Source organism: Lucilia cuprina, chromosome 4, assembly GCF_022045245.1.
Source record: "Lucilia cuprina isolate Lc7/37 chromosome 4, ASM2204524v1, whole genome shotgun sequence".
In the NCBI taxonomy this organism is placed as follows: domain Eukaryota; kingdom Metazoa; phylum Arthropoda; class Insecta; order Diptera; family Calliphoridae; genus Lucilia; species Lucilia cuprina.
In genome coordinates, this window is record NC_060952.1 from 72,886,106 (window position 1) to 72,898,336 (window position 12,231).

At 27.7% G+C, this 12,231-nt stretch overlaps 1 protein-coding gene across 2 annotated transcripts in view; it reads right to left on the bottom strand.

Moving 5' to 3' along the window:
* Window positions 1-3,098, bottom strand: part of LOC111675439 (tachykinins) — a 41,110-nt gene extending 38,012 nt beyond the window's left edge. For both annotated transcript variants that reach the window (XM_046948446.1, XM_046948445.1), the window contains exon 1: window positions 2,809-3,098. The gene's annotated coding sequence lies outside the window, so the exon portion shown is untranslated. The remainder of the gene's footprint in view (window positions 1-2,808) is intronic.
* Between the last annotated feature and the right edge of the window lie 9,133 nt (window positions 3,099-12,231).

Below are 12,231 nucleotides of genomic sequence, written 5' to 3' on the forward strand. Positions count from 1 at the left end.
TTCCCATTTCTTATTATTAACGTTTTCATTTGGAAAAATTCATTTAGCCAAATTTTGTCGCGTTGAACAGAAAGTACAACGTGTTTTAATCATTAGGGATTAATTAACTTTACACAATTTTCATGTATGATTTTGTTATAATAAGAAGTAAAAGTGTAAATGAATGAATGTAAAAACGTTTAAATACCTCAAAATAAACCAGACATAATCATCACAATTAAGAAAAAATAAAAAATGTTATATTTTGAACTTTTTAATTTCATATATATATACCCTACACCATGATAGTGGGGAGGGTATTATGGGTTTGTGCTGATGTTTGCTACATCCAAAAATATTGATCACCCAACTTAAAGTATACCAATCGTTTAAGATAGAAAACACAAAAATCGGTAAAAAATTTAAAATTTATTACAAAGTCCTTCAATCATTTAATGGCACACTTAGACGCACCAATTAATAACCAGATTAGTTAAACAAAAAATAAATTGAAATAATTGTCTTAGTACAATATTAAATTACTCAGTGTTGCCATACAAAACAACAGGAAACCTTCTCTATTTGTTATCAAAACAATGCATGTTTTATAAAAAGAAGAAGACAACTCTTAGTGCCAGCAAAAATAAAACGAAGTACTTCCAATAGATTAACATTTATCACCACTTCAATAGTAGCACTGTGAAGTGAATTTTTTTAACTTCCGTGGAAGTGATGTTTATTGACGTCCAAAGAAGCTAAAATAATTTTTTTTTAATTTAAGGTATATTTGTTCTGAATTATACCAATTTTATTTTGGAGTTAATTGATTGATATACACGCATTTATCATTTGTATTCATATTATTTAAATCAAATTAGTTGTATTCTATTCACTTCCTAATAACTTCAAAAAAAAAAAGAATATAAAAACTACTTCCTGAGAATGGCTTCAGATGTAGTGAAATTGGAATCAAATTAAAAGGATATCCTTCCTATGACAAGCCTGTGTTTAAATCATAACTTCTTCATGTCCTTTTCAGTACTTCCATGGATTAAATTCTACTGGGTTGTAACATAACAATAACTTAATTAATTAAAAACAACAATTTTTTATTTTAAAGTCTCTATAATTATACTTATCAAAAACTAAAACATTTTAATGTTTATTTGTATATTTTTACATCAGCTCCCAGCAAAAATAAAACGAAGTACTTCCAAAATAAGTACATTTATAACCACTTTAAAAGTAGCACTAAGTGATTTTTTTTTGTGCCTTTTCTGAAAGTGATGTTTATTGATGTCCAAGGAAGTGAAAATAATATTTTTTAAGTATTTTTTTGTACTAAAATTATTTGAATTTTATTTTGGAGTTAATTGATAAATGCGTGTAATTTACTTATTTATGTTAATATTAGTGAGTTAAATTAATTGTATTCTATAATACTACGATTTCACATCCTTATAACTTCCAAAAAAATAACTTAAAAATTACTCCCTGAGAATGACTTCAGATGTAATGAATTTTGAATCAAATAAAAAGGACATCCCTCCTTTGACAAGCTTGTGTTAAAATCATAACTTCTTCAGGACTTTTAAATCCATGAAGTAAATTCTACGCCTTTGAAGGTCTTTTTTGGTGGGCTGTTTACACTTTAAAAAAATGTGGAAAATATTGAAAATATTCGTATTAAATGAAAGTTTTTATTTTCATATTGATAGTATCGTATTGATACTTAGTCCGTATTTGTGATAAAATCATAAATATTAAACTCCACTTTTAAACTTTTAACAATTTTGTTAAGTAAAATTTTAAATTTTATGAAAATGTGACTTAAGTATTAACATTAAAGAAGGTTAGAAAATAGTAAATGAATTAGTGGATAAGTCACACAGATCGGTAGTATCTGCGATTTGAATTTTGAGAAAAATAATGTTTTTAATATTTTTGAAAATAAGTCTTAATTCCTTTCTATTAGGCAATTTATATAAATTATTTTAAAAATTCCAGATAAAAAACAAATATACATCTAAAGTGTTAGTAAAATCACATAACGTTAACCCATAAACTGTGAAGTTCAAACTAAACCCAGCAAAAATAAAACAAAGTACTTCCAAATGAATTACAATTATTACTACTTCAAAAGTAGCTCTGTGAATTTTTTTGCCTACTGTGGCAGTGAACTTAAAATTAATTCCTGCGAATGACTTCAGATGTAGTGATTTTGGAATCAAATAAAAAAGGATATTCCCTTTATGTATTCAGGTCAATTTCAGTACTTCAATGGAGTAAATTCTATTTCTTTTTCGCTTCTTTGGAATTCACTTAAAACCACAGTTAAATATTAATATGTTTTCAATCGATTTAAATAAAATTTAGAAAACATATACAATAAAGTCCCAAACATATGATGACTTAGAAAAAAAATCGAAAATAAGCCTTACACATAAATATATCTCTATAATAATAAAAAAGGTCCTTAAAATATGAAATAAAAAAATATTCAATGCAATTTTGTAAGAAAATGGTGGGTGAAAGAAAAAAGGAGAGAATCAGATTTTGTTTCGGCAGTTAAAAGTGCATTAAACTCAATTAAATTGGTTTCAAAACTATTTTTATAAAACTTTATTTTTGATATATTTTATAAAAAATTTATTTTTTTAGTAACTAATACTAAACAATAAACATAAATTTCAAGAAATGTTTTTAACCATAAATTATAAATTAATAATTGCCTTAGTTTATTTTATTTAGTTCTTCACATAGCAAATTTAATTTTTATTTAAAAAATATCATTAATTAAAAAAAAAATACAACATTAAAATTTCCTACCTTGTTGTTTTTAAGTTATTGATGAAATATTTGAAATAAATTATTTTACACAAATTTTATTCTTTTTTACAAATTATTAACTGAGTTTATTTCAAAACAATTTTCATAAATTATTTTTATAACATTTGAAATAATAAAAACACACGGTAAAATACTAAAATGCTTTTAACGTTGTGGCTGTACAATTTCTTTATATTTTCTATTTTTTTAATTTAAATAAAACACTCGAAAACGTTTCCTTTTATACAATTTCTATTATCTGTACACTTGGTAGAATATGTTAACACGCCAAAATGTATGCAACAACTGACATGAAGATCAACTGAAACACGTTGTTAAATAAGCGCCAAGTGCTGCCAACACACACATACATTTATATACATATATAAATAGAAATGTAGAAAATCGTAGAAGCAACAATTGGCTGTTGAAATGAAATAAAACAAAAGATGAATGTTTTCAGCCTAAAAGTATGCACAGTTTATTGCAGTAAACAATAAGAACAAACACACATCCATAACAAAAAGCACAACTAACAAACATACATTTGTAATTCCACACACACACAAATGATAAGAGAAAACTAGAGATTTTTTGCTTTGCAAAGAGACAGAGAGTGTGAATTTATCACAGAGATAATCTTGTTCTTGCCAGAGTGGGTGTATGATTTCTATGTTTTGATTTGTGAGTTTGCATGTGTGTTATTCACATAACGTTATGGTCATGCGTAATGGTTTTTATTTACAATAATAACAATGACAACAACAGCAATAGCAACAACAATAACCTAAAATATACAAATTGCATCAATGATAAGCAAACAATAGCAATAACAACAACACACTTCATTTGAGGACGCGCAAATTTTATATGTATATACGTACATGTGTATGTATGTATGTATGTATGTATGTATGTATGTATGTATGTATGTATGTATGTATGTATGTATGTATGTATTTTTTCAACATTTAAAATCTAAACAAACTCACAACAATTATCATTGTCTTTATATAAACATCATTATCACCAACATCATTTTCAACTAAAGTCTAGTAAGTATATCATGTGTAAAGTCTTGTAATAACAACATTATAAGTTTTTATGCATTTATTATGTACGTATGTATGTATATGTTTGCATGTTTGTACGACTACATATCCACTTTTACTATAAAAAGGACACAAATTTACATACATTTTGTCCATACAGACGTATGTATGTATAGTACATATATATATTATAATTTAAAATAGAAAGTTATCCTTTTAGGCCTCAACAATATTCCTTAAGGTTCTAGTTTTATGAATGGAATAAATCTGCATGTAGTAGATGTTTTACTAGTAAAGCATAAAGTTACAAATAATTAATTTTAAATAAAGTCATTTAGGACAACAATATTATTTTCTACCTATTTTTTGAATAAAAGTTAGTTAAAAAGTAAGTATTTGTACCAAGTTAAAGATTGAAAGATGCAAAATGTTGTTGTTTTCTTTATTTTTTCCAATTTTAATCTGAAATACTTCTATGAACAAGGATTCATATTAATTAGGCTGGTTATAATCTTTCCCTCGATCTGAAGGCTAGAGACGAATACATTTAAGTTCATGGTATTACGGTGAATAGTGATAACGACCTACTGTCAGTAGCCAGTTAACCCACGGCTGGCCCTTAGAGACTTTAAAACTAGCCCTCGTGCCGACAACAAAGAGACGCGGGCCTCACGTCTAACTAATGAATGTGCCGTATTTTTTTCTCTTATGAATGAGTCGTATAAATGAGATGTGTGCTGTGTTGAATGATGATGGATGAAAGGTATCATATACATTTGATACCATTGAAGAGGCCATCCAATGGTCTAGAGATTAGACCGGTCAGGACCAATGTACAAAAATTGCCACCGGCGTTCTTCATTGAAGAACATAGGGGCGATAATAGACCGTTCTCAAGTCTACCCAGTGATTGAAAAGGACCACCGTGAGATAAGGCCGTCAAGGCAGGTGCTCACGTTAAAACTCTCGACATTCCTGTACCTTGCCTCATATATACTTAAGCCATTTATTGTTGTAAAAAATTGTGGACATTTGAGTCAAATTTTGAAGAAGGCTTTTTGTAGGGGCTAGGGTCGAATGAGGTCCTATAATTATAAAGTTCATGAGTGTTATCTAGGCTAGTATAGAACTTGGTTATACAGCTTTTTGTCATATTAAACATAATTATGAACTTAAAAGCTCTTTTCTTCGGGTTCAGTTGTATGGGAGCTTGGTGAAATAATGAACCGATCTTAATCATTTTCAATAGTCTTCGTCTACGGTCTCATAGAATATCATGTGCCAAATTTCATTCAATTATCTAAAAATTGCGACCTGTAGTTTGATTACAAGGGGCATAGCTAAATCGACTCAGAAAATGACTCTGAGCCGATTGGAATACTTTAAGGTGGATCTAGGACCAATATTATTATGCGTTACAAACATCAGCACAAACCTAATATTTCCTCCCCACCAAAGTGGGGTAGGGTATAAAAATTGCCAGATAGGTTAATGAAAAAAGAACTGAAACTTGAGCTCAGAAGTTGGTTAGTTGTTTCGGTCTTTCTCCAATAAGTAAAAGAGGATGACTGGGTTGCGATTCTGATACACGAGAATCTGACGCTCAATCCTACAGGTCGATATAGTTCATGCAAGATATTCAGCCAACCAACAGCAGCTCGTCACCAGCCTTTCAATACATACGTCTTAAGTAGTCTTGTCAAAGAAGGGAGGCAATCTACGCAGTCAGACACTTTTCAAAAATGCTGTGCTAAGGATAGTTACGCGTACAAATAACCTTTGAAGGTCCTCTCTGAGGAACTTAATTTTATGATAACTAAACTCCCAGGATGTCACCAGAAGAAGAGATCATACGAAGTTTAAGTTTATCTTTAAGCGGCATTCAAAGAGCAATAAGCTCAACGACTCAACGCCCCACTATATTTCACTTATCCAAAAGGACTGATTAAATAATCTAGTAGAGCCACTGCTATGTTAAACAATACTAGATACATCAATCTAAATTTAGACGAGAAGATTCAGACGAATGTAGAACATGTGTGAGGACAATAAAACAAGCATTTGCCGATATACATATCTTCGAACTCTCATGAACAGATACTTTAAAGTCAACGGCATATATAAGACGAAGTTAGTTACTGGGAGCAATAATATTAGCTGGGTCAAACGAATTCAAAATATTTTATGCAGAATTACAACTATTGGCAAATCAATTCATACCAGAGTCAGTTTTTTCTAAGCTCCAGATAAACATATCTAAATTTCCAAAATAATCAAAAACAGAGAAGAAAATTGTCCTTTTATAAATACCACATTAGACCCGTAGGTGTAATTTCTAACATTAAACTAATGTTTACATTTTAACACATTTTGACGTCAGTAGCTTGAGGTTTTCATTCGTTCCAATAATCTTGAAGCACTTTAATATGCATATACCCAAAACTCTTATTGTTATTATTATTTCTAAAAAAAGTTTTATTTATATATTGTTTGACTTTGTAAAGAGGGCTTGCAGCACAAAAATTATTTCCAAGGGGTAACTTTGAATTTGTCCAAAGAAAAATAAACTTATAGCCTATGATATTTAGAAAACATACAAATTTTATTCGAATCATAAAAAAATATTGATGATTTACATATGGATGTTAAAGTATTAGTAAAATTGGACCAAAAAAAGTGTTTGTTTACAAAAACCAAAAAATTGGTTGGTTGTGAATCAAACACACGAATTTTTGTTATATAAACTTTTCAACATGTTGCATTATTAATTGTCATTAATAATGTAAAATCAACAAATGTGTTGAATATAAATATGAACAAAGTGATACGCAAATGAAGGGTGACACGGAAAGTAATTTCGAAAGCTAAGTGTTAAAAGAATGTTATAAAATTATAAATAATGTTCAATCTGGATTTTTTTCATAAAATATTGGTTTTGTCATTAAGGAGATAGTTAGTTAAATAGTTAGTTTGTTAGTTAGTTAGTTAGTAAGTTAATAAGTTAGTAAGTTAGTAAGTTAGTAAGTTAGTAAGTTAGTAAGTTAGTAAGTTAGTAAGTTAGTAAGTTAGTAAGTTAGTAAGTTAGTAAGTTAGTAAGTTAGTAAGTTAGTAAGTTAGTAAGTTAGTAAGTTAGTAAGTTAGTAAGTTAATAAGTTAGTAAGTTAGTAAGTTAGTAAGTTAGTAAGTTAGTAAGTTAGTAAGTTAGTTAGTTAGTTAGTTAGTTAGTTAGTTAGTTAGTTAGTTAGTTAGTTAGTTAGTTAGTTAGTTAGTTAGTTAGTTAGTTAGTTAGTTATTTAGTTAGTTAGTTAGTTAGTTAGTTAGTTAGTTAGTTAGTTATTTAGTTACTTAGTTAATTAGTTACTTAGTTAGTTAGTTAGTTAGATAGATAGTTAGTTTGTTAGTTTGTTAGTTTGTTAGTTTGTTAGTTTGTTAGTTTGTTAGTTTGTTAGTTTGTTAGTTTATTAGTTTGTTAGTTTGTTAGTTTGTTAGTTTGTTAGTTAGTTAGTTTGTTAGTTTGTTAGTTTGTTAGTTTGTTAGTTTGTTAGTTTGTTAGTTTGTTAGTTTGTTAGTTTGTTAGTTTGTTAGTTTGTTAGTTTGTTAGTTTGTTAGTTTGTTAGTTTGTTAGTTTGTTAGTTTGTTAGTTTGTTAGTTTGTTAGTTTGTTAGTTTGTTAGTTAGTTAGTTCTTTACTTGTTTAGTTGTTTGGTTACCTCCTTAGTTTTTTAAGAACTTTTCCCACAGCCCCCTTTCTTACTTAAACATTCGTTTTGAACTGGCATGTCCTGGTATTTTCAATTGTAAATGTAGATATTTTAAACATATAAAAATAATGATGAAATATTTTGCATTTTAAATATTTATAACACTCAACAATTGTACAATATATTCTACACAAACATACAAAAATGCAAACATACAAAAAATAAACATAATTTAATAATTCTACCCACAACATCCGGTTGTAAGCGGAAACCATTCAACCAGCCATTTATACAAACACTTATTCATTCCTTTTTCGTTCACACACACATACACAATCACTGCCTGCCTCGTTATAAAATTTTGAAAACAACAAACACAATTTGAAAGTAATTTATTTATTTAGTCTGCAAGTTGTTTCTATCGGCTTTCATTTTATCACTACGCTTCATTTTTGTTATTTTGATTTGTTTTGTTTAAGTTTATAATTAAACAATTAACACAATATTATTGGAATATTATCTATGAACACTTATAAATAACAACAAAAAATACATAGAACAAAGAAGACGTTAGAACAATCACATTTAGCCAGCAAATCGTATGATAATTTACGACTGTAGCTCTGGTGTCAATCAGACCTTCCTGCTGTTACTGTCTATCTGTCCTTACGTTTTTGTTTGCATAATAAAAATATATATCGATTCAATTGTATGACATTTTATTGGGCCCATCATAAACCATTTATTTATTATTGCTCTTGATTTAACTTTATTTAGCTGGTTTGTTGAAGTTTTCCGCAAATAAGACTTATTTTTGTCATTGCATGCGTATTTTTGTTTTATCACACTCCACACCATGGGGCATGAAGGTGTAATAGGTCCATTATTAAGTATGTAACGGCTAAAAGGAAGTAATAGAAAAAAATATAATAATAAAATAAAATACATATTATTATTTTTATACCTAAAATAATATACTTAAATATTTATACATAAATACTTTTAAACTGCAAGGTCGAGTAATAAACATTTTAAGAATTTCTTAAATTATATGGCCGACAAATTTTTAACATATATATATAACAAAGTACAAAGGTGGTATTGAGCTGCGGTGACTCCAATCTGGCAATAGAATTTGTTCATCACTAAAGATTTTCTAGATATATATTCTTAAATACTTAACAAATTTGCTAGTATTTGAGTTACTTAACAACGCGATAAAAAATAACTTATAAATATTAGAACCAACGGAACTGAATAATGTATTTATCTATCTATCAATCTATCTATCTATCTATCTATCTATCTATCTATCTATCTATCTATCTACCTATCTATCTATCTACCTTTCTATCTATCTATCTATCTATCTATCTATCTATCTATCTATCTATCTATCTATCTATCTATCTAAATATCTATCTATCTATCTATCTATCTATCTATCTATCTATCTATCTATCTATCTATCTATCTATCTATCTATCTATCTATCTATCTATCTATCTATCTATCTATCTATCTATCTATCTATATGTTAAGAGCGGACACGTTGTCCAACTATTCACCTCTTTTCGAGATTGGCAATTCCCTCGAATCATACTTAATTATAGGGTATCAGTCTAACTAGTTACTGCACATTTTAATTGTAAATATAAATCACATTGTACATATAATCGTTCATACATTTTTCCATTTTATGCATATTAATTGAATATTATTAATTATTAACTGATAAGAAGAAAGTATGACTGACACTATAGACTCTTTTTTTTGTATTTTTTATCACACCAAAATATTGATTCTGATTGTTTGTATTTTTCAGTTTAAATAAAAAATACATATTTCATAATGCAAATAAATGATTGCTGTAGTTGTTGGCAATAATTGATTGTCGAATAAAACGAAACGTGACTTCTTTGAATAAAAGGATTTATTAAATAAATAAAAAACTAAAATAAAAACTTAACTGAAGGGGTTAAGAGATGTCAATGTACATATTATGCGTCACAGCATTATATTTTTGACTAAAATAAAACTCTTGTTTGTTAATTTTTTAATCCTTAATTTAGTCAAGAGGATTATTTTAATAAAATAATTTCAGAATTTATAAAAGAAATGGGATTTGATATTTTCTATTATTACTCTTTTTATTTAAAGCAAACAAAATGTATTTGTATAATCATAAATTTGAAATTCTTTACCTCATTCACATTCTGCAAATAAAACAATTGTAAAATTTGTTATCACAAAAAATAATAAAAAAAACAACATGCAAAAAATATAAAACATTTTCAACACTTTTTTTTAAAGGTAGGATATGTTTATTTAGTCATAGCATATGTTACAACTTACAACATTTTAAAATTTAAGAAACAAAATTATAATTTAAGTACATTTTAATATAACTTCGCAAGTTTAGAACATGTTTCAAATAGAGATTTTCAATCAAGTCACAGAAAATTTGAATTGGTCAAAAATTCTTAAAGTATATTGCTTTCGAAATTCGTTTAAAACCAATAATAAAGTTTTTGTTTTTAAACAAAAACATGGTTAAACGTTTTTATATTCAATTGATTGTTTAAGTAAATAATAAAATTTTTTCTTAAGGATTCGAATACGGTTTTTTATTAATTCTAAATTCACGTAGACATTTTGTGTAAATATTATAAAAGAAAAATTTTAAAATAAAGAATATTTGTTAAGTAAATATTTTACCTACTCTTACACGGGAAAATATAATTAATAAGTGGCAAGAATTTTACAATAAATAGTATGAATCTAACATCACAGATTTGTTCACAAACCCTTCTCATTCACAGTATTTAATATTCGAAAATTGTATCTAACGGAACATTATTAATTTTTTGTTTCTTTGGTCTTATGGTAAGTAACTAAAAAAAATATTTATCGGAACGATAAAGTGAAAAAATAATTATCTATGTATTTATGTATACTTTGCGACCAACTATTTATGTGTTACTATTGAATTATCAGCGGTTAAGGAAGTAATTTAAAATGGCAAACAAATATGACCGTCGATCCTGCGACCCATACGTTTTTTAACAATTTATTTTTAAATAAATTGTTTTTTAATTAAAATCAATGTATGTTCTATATTTATTAGGATGGATCAATAAAAAAATTTAACTTAAAACTTTAGGCTAGACTTAGACTATAGACTAGACTATAGACTAGACTATAGACTAGACTATAGACTAAACTATAGACTAGACTATAGACTAAACTATAGACTAGACTATAAACTACACTATAAACTAGACTATAGACTAGACTATAGACTAGAATAGACTATAGACTAGACTATAGACTAGACTATAGACTAGACTATAGACTAGACTATAGACTAGTCTATAGACTAGACTATAGACTAGACTATAGACTAGTCTATAGACTAGACGATAGACTAGACTATAGACTAGACTGTAGACTAGACTATAGACTAGTCTATAGCCTAGACTATAGACTAGACTATAGCCTAGACTATAGACTAGACTATAGACTAGACTGTAGACTAGACTATAGACTAGACTATAGACTAGACTATAGACTAGACTATAGACTAGACTATAGACTAGACTATAGACTAGACTATAGACTAGACTATAGACTAGACTATAGTGTAGACTATAGACTAGACTATAGACTAGACTATAGACTAGACTATAGACTTGACTATAGACTTGACTATAGACTAGACTATAGACTTGACTATAGACTAGACTATAGACTTGACTATAGACTAGACTATAGACTTGACTATCGACTAGACTACAGACTAGACTATAGACTCTACTAAAGACTAAACTATAGACTATACTATAAACTATAATGGAGAATAGTTTTGATTACGATTAAAATTCCATTCGTGAACATATCTAATATAAATGCTTGCATGTTCAGATAAATTTTTAAGCCTATTCAAACAACCATAAAGAAAAAATTAATTTTATACATTTGTGGATGTTTGATCCAATTTTATTTTTGTTCTTCATCTATGTATTTGCTTTAACCGAATTAAATGGATACAAGACAAAATAACTACAATAAAAAAATCTCATCCGCAAACAAATAAAATTAAAAATTTTTTTGCGCGTTAACAATTCCACTATTTGTTATTGACACACAACAATTGCTTGCATCATCCTTGTTGCTGCAATTGCAGATGTTCCAACGATTGCACAGAAAAAAGCCTTCACATAGTCAATCATGAACAACAGATGTTAGTTAAACTGTTGCACTTACGAGTACTGCTATTACTGATATACGCTAAGATAAAATTCAATAATATTTTGATTTTAAATATCGAAAGATTAAAAATATTTGACATTTTGAAATTAAAACTAAAGACGATCACATCGAATTCGTTAATAAATCTTGAAACAAATATGTAAAACTGTAGTTACCTATGTAGTACACACTTTTTTGGAAAATATTTTAATATTTAACAGACAATCAATTCCAGTGACGTATGCACGTATATGTACATATATACAGTTATATAAAAATAGCGGTAAATATACAACCATTTCAAATTGAATTATTTCATCCTTTTTTATCACACTACCACAAATTCCTTTACGTTCCCTTTCATTCCTAGTGGAAAAAGGTAGGTGCAACTGACCTCTTTAAAAAAATCACATTTTTGTG